The following is a 12,487-nucleotide window of genomic DNA, read 5'->3' on the forward strand; positions in this document are numbered from 1 at the left end:
TGCCTAAGAAGGGAGGAGTGACTGTGGTAGAGAATGAAAATAATGAGCTCATTTCAACAAGAACAATTACGGGTTGGAGAGTGTGCAAAGACTACCGCAAGCTCAATGATGTCACACGACCATTGCACTCCTGCAACATTTTTAGGGAAGTCTACTTTTATTCATTTTTTTTTTTTAGTCTTCGCATTTGGAACAATGTGTTCTTTAAGTTTGGGGGTAGGGATAATTTATTCTAGAGTATCTATTTATTTATTTTTATTTTTTAATATATATATATATATATATATATATTTCTTCCATTTTGTTTTGGTTTTGGGTTGATGATCACAAGCCTATGATATTAAGTGATTGAAATTGAATTGGATTTGTGGAAAATGCTAAATTTATCTTGTTTTGTGCTTAATTATTGTGTTTGCTTGATTTATTTGAATTCCTTTGAACACTTTTGCACAATACCACGATCAATAAGTTGCTTTGTTGGCTTTGAGTATATTTATGTGAAATAGATATTTTATAAGATCTCACTAAACTCTAGAACCTATTTAATAATCTCTCGAGGCGAAATCCTAGGCAGCACACCACTAGAGAAATTATCTAGGCCATCTTTGGAACGTTTGAGTTTTTCTAGCCTAGCCTGATTATCTATCTCTAGTAACCCCTTTGAGCCTTAAACACATTGGCTATTTTTCTTTCATTAATGGACATTAATACCTTTAACCCATAAACACTCATCCTACCATTTCAAGAAAATTTGTTATTTGCTTAGTCATTGAAGAAAAGAAAAAGTTTGTTAAAGAGTTAAAAGAGCAAGAGCAAGTTTGGTTATTCTATTAAAAAAAATTAATAGTACAAATAATACAACTTGAATTCTCTATATCTTATATTCTATAATCTATATCTATATATCTCTCTAGAAAAAAAGTTTGGGGGTTGTGGAATTGGGAAAAAAAAAAGGGAGAAAAAAAATATAGATGAATAAATTGCTCATAATTTGTTCTAGGAAGTAAATGCAAATTTTTTTTCTCTCTCTCCATTGGTGAAACTTGTGTTGAATTTTTTCTTGCTTTGAATTCCATACCATTTTTTTTTCTTTTGCCATTTCCCTAAGCCGAACATTACAAGCTTTTATTAAGACCTTTGATCTTTTGTGGTGTGTTTGTACTACATTAGTGGAGAGTTGATTTGAAAAATAGGCATATGAAGTTCGAGAAGTTCATTCTCATAGAGATCAATCATAATTCAATCAAGTTTGCATAAATTGAGATTGGTTACTCTCACACACACAGAGTGTTTATAACAAAAAGCTTAAAGGTTTCAACAACAAATCAACAAACGTAAACCTAAGCATGCTCTTGACGAATTAAATCAAGAAAAACTTGTTAAATGTTTAGACATTTCCTTGATCAATTTTCTTTATGCAATCCATTAGGCAATCAGCTTGTGAGAAATCAATCTATTTCTATTTGTTTAATTTTTATTTTCTCTTTTCTTTTGCTCGACTAGCAAATCATAAGTTTGGGAGTATTTTGATGTGTTTAATTTCTATACAAGTTTTGTCATACTTTCGCTCTTATTTTTATGCTAGTTTGTGTTTAATTTTATTATTTACTAGAGTTTTGATTTATTTTGTTTATTTTTGTTTAGGAATAAATAAATTAAAGGAGTCATGGAATAAGGAGGGAACTTTTCTTTTCAAATTCAAATTCCCTTCAAAAAGAGTCATTCTTAAACTCAAATTCCTCTCCCAAATTTTGTGAAACACCCTTCAATATTTGAAACATAACTTTTGTTAGAAAACTCCAAAAAGGACGATCTTGGTATCTACAAAAATTTAAGAAAAAATCCTACAACTTTCGTCTTGAAGATTTTTGAAGATGGGAAGATCTCGATAGAGAAAATCGCACATAAAGGTGGCGGCAGAAAAGGAAGAGATTTGGATAATCTTGTTTTGGGGATGCCATGAGGTCCCGAGAGCGAGGGTGTCTCAGGGAGGCAAATAAAAATGATGACTTTTGATTTTCGGGAAAAATTGGAGGTTTGGAATCGCCACTAACCTTTTTTCTTGGTGTGGTTATAACACTTGATTACTAGAATAGTATCGGTTTGCGTATACCAGGATTGGGATCAGGAGTTTGGTTATGTGCGGGGAAGGTACTAGCACTCCCTACACACCCGTTCTACGAACAGTACCTAATTAACTAAAAAGTATCCTGAATTAAATTTTAATAGCCTTTTATTCTACTCCTTTTAAACAAACATGTTGCCTAAGTATACAATTAAGTAAGTAAACAAGTACGCACATTTTATCGATTTTTTTTTTTGTGTTTAAGAATATTTAAAATAGGTGTGATTTAGAATTGTCTAATAAAAAAAAATTTAAAAAAACAAAAAAGAAAGGAAAAGAAAACCCCCAGAAGTGGTGATCTTGTTGGAAATCCCCCCCCCCCCAACTCAAAGCTACAACAGGTTAGGCTTGTAAGACCCATTGCCCTTTTTATGATCATAGGGACACACCCCATTTAAAAATCAAGAAAATATTTTAAGAAAATAGCTCCCATATTTATTTCAAAATTTTATAGAGATTTTTCAAGTATTTTATAATATTTTCAAAATTTTCAGGAGGTGTTGGAGCTCTTTTTCAAGTGAAACACGAATTAAAATATTTTCCTGACCTCAAAAACATTTTTCCAAAATTTTTTCTAATTTTTCTTGGTTTTTTTTTTATTTTTTTTGTTATTTTTCTAATTTTTAAATCAAATAAATAATGTAATAACAAAATAATTAAGAAAATAAAGAAACCGGTTTGAACCAGGTCAACCAATTTAGGAGAAACAGGGCTAACAAATATATATCAGTATTTAAAACGGGGGTCAAGGTGGTGATGTCACCGTGTTGTCACATGGCCACGTGTCAACAATCGGATGGAGGGGAATTTGAGGGCATGGATCGGTGATGTGGCATAATCTATGTCGTTTCAGGGAAACACAAATCGTATGGCTAAAGATTGGTGTGTGTGGATCAGTGACGTGACATGATCCACACCGTTCCGAGGAAACACAAATCGTACTATTAAGGATTGACCACGCCTCTTCTATATGTGCGGTTGGGGTTTCGCCAAGTGTCAATAATCGGTGATGCACGTGGCTTTCAGGGCAGATAATATAAAAGCCAAATTTTTACTTTTTTGTCCATTTTTCATAGTCTCTTCTCTCTCCCCTCTCTGTTCTCTCTGTTTTCTTGAAGCACCTAAAACCCTAATTCCCCTTCCTACTTCTCTCTCGAACAAGCAATGATCCTGAAAACCCTAGCTCTCTCTCGATCTCTCTCACCCTCTAGATCCTTTCTTTCACTCTCCAAATCTCCCTGTCCTCTCTCCTGAGACCCAAAGCCCCTTTTTCATCTGTCTCCTAAAATCCTAAAACCCCCCTGTTCTTTCTGTTCTCTTTGATCCCTCACCTAAAACCCTAAGCCCCCTTTCGATCTCTCTCACTCAAACAACACTTGTTCACCCTCTACGAATACCCCTAAGGTGTTCTGATTTTGATAAGGGGCTCAACTTAAGACCCAGGAGGGGTCTAACCAAGGTTTTGAGATGGGGTTACCCCTCTTTGTGGGGTTTGTGCGTGATGCTCACAGAAGATAAGTAACCCCCCCCCTCCCCTTTTTCCTTGTTTTTCCTTTCTATTTTGCTTTTGTGATTTGTGACTGTGTGTGTGCTTCAACTATTGTGATGATTGTGATTCAAGTGCTGGATTGTGCTTAAGATTTTTGTGATTTGAATGTTGTTATTTTGGATCTGGTGGTTCTACGGTTTTGGGCCTAGTTGAACGATCACCGAGTTCTTGGACGAGTTAACTCATCTGAACCCCACCGAGTCTTTCCTAGGTTGACTTGAACGAGTCAACCCTTGAGTCCTTATGGGCTCAGATGTGTTCTCGGTTGGGTTTGGGCTTTGGGCTTGTTTTAAAATGAGTTGGGCTTGTCTTGATTTAAAATGGATTGGGCCTAATTTGTTTGTTTTTGTTTTTTAAGTTGGGCTTAGGTTATGCTTTAAAAACAAGCTGGACCTGTTTGGTTTTTAAAAAAAGGTTGGGCCCGAGTTTATTTTAAAAAGAGTTGGGTTTGGGAGTTGTTTTAAAAAGAGTTGGGCTAGGTTTGTTTTAAAAACGAGCAGGGCCTGATGGGTTTTTAAGAAAAAAAGGTTGGGCCTGAGTTTGTTTTAAAAGGAGTTGGGCCTAGAAGTTGTGTTAAAAAGAGTTGGGTCTAGGTTTTGGTTCTGTCTCACGCTCAAGCTTCTGGTTTAGGGGTTTGGTTTTTGGACTAGTTCGTGGTTTGGGTTTTATGGTTCATAGTCTGGGATTCTGGTTCACAGTTCAGGTTAAGGTTCACGATTTGGGTTTACAGTTCAAGTTCCGATTCAGGTTCAGGTGGGGGTTCAGGTTGCTGGTTCAGGCTTAGGTTCCGGTTTAGGTTCAAGTTCAAACCCAAGTTTAGGTTCAAGTTCCTGCTTTCTTTAGAAGAAGTAATATAAACACAATTGCACCCACAATTTAATATTGCAGACTTAGAATAGGGAAGGAAAAGCTAATATTACCTGCAGTCTCTATCTCCCCTAGTCTTCTTTTCTTGCTTTTTGGGTCCGTTTTGCATCAATCTAGAGCAACCTTTTGGGGGGTCTGCTTCTGGGTATTGGACAGATACACTGGTGGGTGTATTCTTCTAAATGTGGGTAGTCAGGCACCAATGGGTGTGCCTTCTAAGGAGATGACTCCAAACTTCAGGAGTCTTCCGGATTGCTACCACTTTGGAGTTCCTTCAGGGCCTCCTCGTATTGCTTCTGAATTCTATGAGTATGCCTTTCTTCTTCTGTTTGTCTGCTCCTTTCTCTATGTCTATGTGTGTCCTCCTTATCTTCTTCTCGATGTCTTCTGCTCTGTACGAGACTCCTCTATTTATAAGGTCAGTCTTAGGTTAATATAGGTAAGGTCTGATCTTTCCTTTCTTCCTTCTTTCCTTCTAAGCAGCGATCCTATCTTTGGCTTTCCTTTCTATATCAATACAATCCCAAATTTTTGCGATATGGCCGATTCTCCATTCAATGGAGAGCCTGGCTGAGAGTTTGAGGGGAGACTGTCCAAATTTTGATTGATTTTTGCAATATTCTCATTGTTTCCAAATTGATTTGAAGTTAAGGTATCTCTACGCACATTTCTTTGGATTTTTGATTTTTCATTTAACAGCGTTGATTCATTCAAATTTGTTTCGGAATTGATGAACAGGGATCCTAGAGATGCCTTGGAATATTCCATGGCACATGGGCGCAGCTCAGTTCCTCTACAAATTTCCTTTCTTTATATTTCCTTTGTATTTTGCAATGTAGTTTCCCTATATTTTTCATTGTATTTCCCCTATATTTCCTTATATTTTGGAGTGTAATTTCCCTGTATTTCTCAGTGTATTTCTCCCTATATTTCCCTATATTTTGCAGTGTAATTTCCATATATTTCTTAATGTATTCTTCTGTATCTCTCACCCCTTTACAGTATCCTATTGGGCACGTGCCCCCCTTTAAAAATGCAAAATTTCTTTTGAACAATCACATGGGCTTTTAATTTCTAGACTCAAAAGAATGGTACTCCTTGGCAATTTCAACTAGTACAAGGACTATTTTTTCAAAAAGACTCACATAAAAAAAAAAAAAAACAAACCAATGACTTAATTTTAAAAACAAAGGAGACCACCTTGGCATATCATAAGACCCAATTTTCAACATGTGAAAAAGGACCTTATGAATACCTTAACAAAAATTAAATTCAAATAACAACACAGGCTCAAGGACATAAGGACTTGACTCCAAACTTTCCAAAAGAAGACTAGGTATTCAAACATAACAAAAGGACCTATGGACGTGATTTAAAAACCAAAATATGATTTGAATGGAGACAATAAGGTGATTACTGACTTAGATCATGGTGTAGGGACTATATGTAACGCCCCAAAAAATAATATATATGGAAGTGTAAAAAAAATAATAAATAAATAAATAAATTAATTAATTAATTAAAATTAAAAAAAAAACTAATCTGAATATATATATACATATATATAAGATTTATATAATATAAGTTATATATATATATATATATATAAGTATATAATATAATAATATATAAAGTATGTGTACATGTATCAAAAGGGAAGCCTCAAGGAAAATTAAGGAAACGGAGAACCCGTCACTCTCATCTCTCTCAACATCTCTCTCAGTGTCTTTCTTATTCCGTCTCTCTCCTCGTTCTTTTTCCCACTTCCTTCAATTTTTCGACTAATTTTCACCCAATCGAAATAAGAAAATACTGTTGGACTCCATTTTCTACCACCGTCATTTCTACTGGAATGGATTTGTCATAGGAGCGGTGTAGGCACCATTCCTGAGATAAGATAATCTTTCCCTATTTTCTCAAATTTTTCTTAGATTTTTAGCCAAATCAACGATCGGACACCATCATGAGATTCTAGTCGCGATCATCGTCAATTTGCATGGAGTAAATTTTTAATTTGAGTTTCCTAGGCACTATTCCAAAGTGAGAGTGGGATTTAGAGAATTAAGTAAATTGGATATATTTGAAGGTATAATTATTTATTTGGAATTTATGGGCCTAGGAAATATTAAAATAATATTTTATTTAGGGTTGATTTAATGGAATTAAGATTCTTGATTCAGGGCTAGGGTAAGCACTATTGGTGTAATTTCGGGACCCTGCGAGCATAGTTCAGGAAAACCAAGGTAATTTGATTATTTTGGTGTTTAACAATTTATTTAAGTTATTAGGAGCCTAGGAAATGTTTTATGAAAATTATATTGGAATTCTATTGAATGTTCAGGGGAAAATGGAAATTGTAAGTTTTGTGTTGGAAATGCCACGAGCTCAGGATTGAGCTGCATGGGCATCTCGGTAAGCCAAGTAAGGGAATAAATTAGGTCAGTATTTTTCATGAAAATATTTACTATTTTACAGCATTTTATTCTAGGAAATTATGTATAGCATAGAATTATATTTGGAAAATTTATTGTTGTTAACGAGAGATTGTTTTAATACATTTAATCAGGGAAAATGAGTTCAGTGCAGATTTTATGAGTAGAACATGATTTACTTTTGTGCGGCATGGGTATAGAATTTTATGATTTTATGTAATGGTAAAATGTTATGTTTTCAGAATAAGCATGTTATCACTGTTTTAGGAAATTGTTAAAAATAGTACAAAAATATGTTTAAAGTATATTATAATGCAACGGCGCAAAGTTCGTAATTTATATGATACGGTGCAAGGGCCACAATTTATATGAAATGGTGCAAGGGCTATAATTTATATAATATGATATGCTGACGCAAGGGCCGTGATGTATGATATGCTATTTTCATGAAATTATTATTATGTCAGATATTATGATGAAACTATTATGTTCTGCATATGAAACATAGTATATAATGTCAGAACCCGGATAACTTAGTTTAGTTAAGTTTTTAGGAGCACGGTACTGTAACTATATATATTCATATTATAATAGTGCAACCACACGATCAGAGTGTGGTAAGGTGGCAGTCGATGTGACTTCAATGTAGTTTGGAGATGTTCCCCTGGTAGTCCAGATTAGGTGGGGTTCGCCCATTGTACTTACAGATAAGAGTTTTGATCTAGCCTGGTCGGCCAGTCATTGCTAGGTCCCGCCTTCGAGCTGCACAGCCCAGTCACGTGAGGGTAATACATGATACCAACTAGCTATCTATATTGAGATTTATTTCACGTGTTATACAGTTGTGCAAGATGATTTACACATACAGAGATATAACATGACATGTATATTACTTTTACATATGTTTACTCAGTAAATTATCAGAAAGTTTTCACAGATACGATTTATATACAGTATATGCTTATGACACATGAAAATACCCATGTTGCCTTATACTGATATTCGTTTATTTCCCTTACTGAGAGGTGCCTCACCCTAATTCTAAAACATTTCAGGGAATTCAGGTAGAGGAGCGGATAGAGCTTTGCAGCGTTTGTGGTCGCCCGATCTACCCTGTCAGAAGGGTAAGTCACGATGCTAGGGTCAGATGGGTTTTTGCGTAGTGACCCTAGGGAACTTTATAATAATTTTAGGATGTGCGTATATTTATATGAAGGGTTTGTAAAACTCTGGTATTGTAATTGGACAGTTGGTTTGTTATGTATATGATGTATGTTTTTCGCTACTAGGGTGTCTGTGATATACGACAGGAATACCCACGAATCTAGGTGGATTATGTTTGTGGTTATCATGGTTATTGAAATGCTATTATGTGAAGAAAAAAAAATATGATAAATTAGGCAAGTCATTACAATTTGGTATCAGAGCTTAGGTTGCTAGGTTCTGTAAACTTTAGAGTGCAGTAGAAACAAAACCAGAGTATAAGAATGGATTTTGATGAGAGTAGGAGATGGGTAGATTGAAATATAAGTAAGTTATTTTTAGAAGATGAGATTGGGAATTTGGGGTTTTATCTTACAGCCTGGAGGCAGGAGTTTCGTGGTTGTTTTTGCATTTTTCCTGGGGTGACGATTTCAGGAAAACCATGGATACTATCGTCGGTTCTTGTTTCTAGTGGTAGGATTGAATCCTAAATTGGGATTGAGGATGATAAAATGAATGGTCATAAAAGATTATTTTGTTGTATCCCTGAGCTACTAGTCTTGCCTTATTTTTAACAACTATTCCATGTTCATCTTTCTTGTTCTTATATATCCATTTTGTTCCAAAAATTGTCTTATCCTCAGGTCTAGTAACTAATGTCCAAACTTTATTTTTCTCGAACTGATTTAGTTCTTCTTGCATAGATATGACCCATGATTCATCCTCAATTGCTTCACTCACATTCTTAGGTTCTTCTTGTGATAAGAAAGCAAAATGACTAATCATATTTCTAAGTGAGGATCGTGTAGTTACCCCATGTGATGGTTTCACCTATAATTTGATCTATAGGATGATTCTTTACGTACTTCCATTCTCTAGGTGGTTCATTAATGTCTTTTTCCACTTGATTATCTTCAAAAGATGTTTCTTTAACTTCAGTGTTCTTATCTGAATTATTTTCAATAGAGAGTTTTTCAAATTCCTTATTAATCCCAATTTCATCCTTATCAGTCTTTTGAGCAAATAGATTGGTTTCATCGAATACAACATGAATGGATTTTACAATAGTTAATGTTTGTTTATTATATATCTCGTAGGCTTTACTATCTAAGGCATATCCTAGAAAAATACCTTCATTTGATTTCACATCAGACTTTCCTAAATGTTCATTGTCTCTAAGTACAAAGCACTTATAGCCAAAGACATAGAAATGTGAGATGTTTGGTCTATGGTCATTCCATAATTCATATGGAGTCTTATTTAGAGATGGTCTAATCAGGACTTTATTTAGAACATAACAGGAGGTATTTACTGCCTTAGCCCAGAAGTATTTAGGTAATTTGTGTTCGTTAAGCATAGTTCTGGCCATTTCTTGTATAGACCTATTCCCTTTCCTCGTCTACTACTTACTCTTACTTTGTTGTTTGAGGTGTTCTAGGAGCTAAGAAGTTATGAGATATTCCTAGTGAATTACAGTATTCTTCCATTCCTTGATTTTAAAATTCTTTGCCCCTATCACTTCTGATTTTAGTGATCGTATATCTCTTTTCATTTTGAATTTTCATGCAAAGTTTAATAAATTGTTCACACACTTCATCTTTGTGACCTAAAAATAGTACCCATGTGAATCTAGAATAATAATCAACAATAAAAAATATGTATGATTTTCTTATTAAACTCTGAATTGGGTTTGGACCAAATAAATCTAAGTGTAGCATTTGGAGTGGCCTAGTAGTAGAGATTACTTTCTTCTTCTTAAAACTAGATCTTGCTTGTTTTCCTAGTTGACATGCATCACAAATTTTGTCTTTCATAAATTTTGTCTTAGACAATCCTTTAAATACGTCTCCCTTAACTAGTTATTAAGTTCATGTTTGCGTGTCCTAGTCTTCTATGCCAAATCCAACTAATTTCATTCATAGCAAAAAAATATGTCACACATTGAAAAGTTAAGTTATCAAAGCTAGTGGTATATATATTTTTCATGATGCTCAGCGGTGAATAGAATTTTGTTATCAGTTTTATGTCCAACAATGCACTTGTCATGTTCAAAAGATATTTTATAACCTTTATCACACAATTGACTTATGCTTAATAAGTTATGTTTTAAATCATCAACCAGTAAAACATCATCTATAAAAGAGTGATGAATCGTTACCCACTTTACCTACACCTATGATCATTCCTTTTGCATTGTCCCAAAAAGTGACAAATCCTTTGTCCTTTGGTGTGATGGATGTAAATTTAGCTTTATCCACAGTCATATAGCGAGAACATCCACTGTCCATATACCATCTATCTTTTGAGGAGGATGATCTCAAGCACACCTACAATAGACATTTAAGTAATTGTTTTTGGTACCCATTTTTTCTTGAGTCCACAGGGGTTAGTGCTTGACTCTCCTTTAACTCTCCATACCTTTTTCATTTTAACATCTTTGTTCTTAAAAGGACAATCAAATTTTATATGACCCATCCTTTTACATTTAAAACATGTAGTATATTTATAAGAGTCTTTTGATGGAGCATAAGCTTTTGATTCTCCTACAAATTAACCCATGTAAAAATGTTTTTGTTTCAAATTTTATTTTCCATTAAAACCAAGTCCTTCTTTATCTAGGGAATTTATTTGTGCCCCAAGAAGTCTTTCAAAGTTACTATGGTCCTCTGTGAATTTATGAATAATTTTATAATTGTCTTTCAAATTTCTTTCCAATTCCTCGATTTCTAAATCCTTTTCTTTTATCACAGATGCACAGGACTCATTCAGTGTTTCAAAAAGCTTTGAGAGTTCTTTTACTTTACGTTTCAAATAAGAAATTTTCTTAGTTTTCTTCTTAAGCATTTTAAAAGTGTACAAATATTCTTGTTGCAATTCATTATAAGAAAGCATGATATTTTCATTTTCAGATTCACTAGAATAATATGAAGATGCTGAGAAAGATGATTGTACCTCAAGGTCATCATGTGCCGTTAGACACAGATTTGTTACCAAATCATCACTGGACTCTATGTTTGAACTGCTTGTGTTGTGCACGTCCCAACCGATTTTTAAAGCCATCTTCTTTTTCTTAGAGACTTTCATTAGTTTAGGACATTCAGGCTTGATGTGTCCAACCTCTCTGCAATTATAGCAAGTTAGCGGATCTTCCTTTTGTCTCCTCTTTCTAGACTCTCCTCTTTCTAATTTCGAGTGCTATAATTTTCTATTAAATTTCTTATTCTTCTTCAGGAACTTTTTGATCTTCCTTGTTAACAAAGCCATATCATTTTCTGATTCTGAGTCACTTCCTTCACTAGAGTTGCCAGACGATGCCTTAAGAGCTGTAACTCTCTCTACTTTATTCTGCTCATTTTTCCTCTCATTCATCGCTAGCTCATAAGTGATGAGCAATCCGATCAGTTCATCAACTGACATCTCTTTCAGATTCCTTCCTTCAGCTATAGTAGCAACTTTAAAATTTAAGTCATTTAAGTTCTAATTTTGAAAACTATCAATTACAAACTTGAAATCTACTTAATACCTATCTTAATGTTTCACAATTAATCAATTTAATGTGTGTCTTTATCAAGCATACAATTTTACCGAATTACACACAAACTTATAAAATGCTCAACTCATACACAATAAACATATAGTTTAAATGTAAGAAGAACTTAAAAGAAGTTAAGGGAAGAGAGAAGACAAACACGATTTTTACGAGGTTCGGCCTACCCCACCCTACGTCCTCGCTTTGAGCAATCCACTCAAGGATTCCACTAAAAATTCTCTCCTTTAACTGGGACGGAACTTTCCTTACAATCAGCTGTTTACAAGAGGCGTAACTTCTTTCTCAACCCTGGTTCATAGCCCGAACCGTGAATACAAAATAAAATTACAATTTCTGTAAAAACTCAAATTGCTTCTAACCAAGCTAGTGAGTACAATATAAATTCTAGTACATACTCATATGATAAAAGGTTGAAGCTCAATATGTATGTATCATTATGATCTTTATATGAAGAATGAGATGCTTCACAAATCTACCCTTTAATCAATATCTCTCAAGAATGATTTTATAAAGAAATGCTTTGGAGAAACTTAGGGTTTTATTATAAAGTATTTTATGCAAGAATATAAACTAAGATCCTTTTTAAAATAATCTTCAATAATTCACAGATGTATGTTCTTGCTATCAAATAATTAGTAGACTTACATCTTTGAATAAAAATATAACTTTGAATCTTGCAAAGATTTAAACAAACTACTTAAAAGATACTCTTCAAAAATATATATTTAGAAGCTCTAAAAATTTAATCAAATAGTTTATGC

This window comes from Malania oleifera, chromosome 10 (assembly GCF_029873635.1).
Source record: "Malania oleifera isolate guangnan ecotype guangnan chromosome 10, ASM2987363v1, whole genome shotgun sequence".
In the NCBI taxonomy this organism is placed as follows: Eukaryota; Viridiplantae; Streptophyta; class Magnoliopsida; order Santalales; family Ximeniaceae; genus Malania; species Malania oleifera.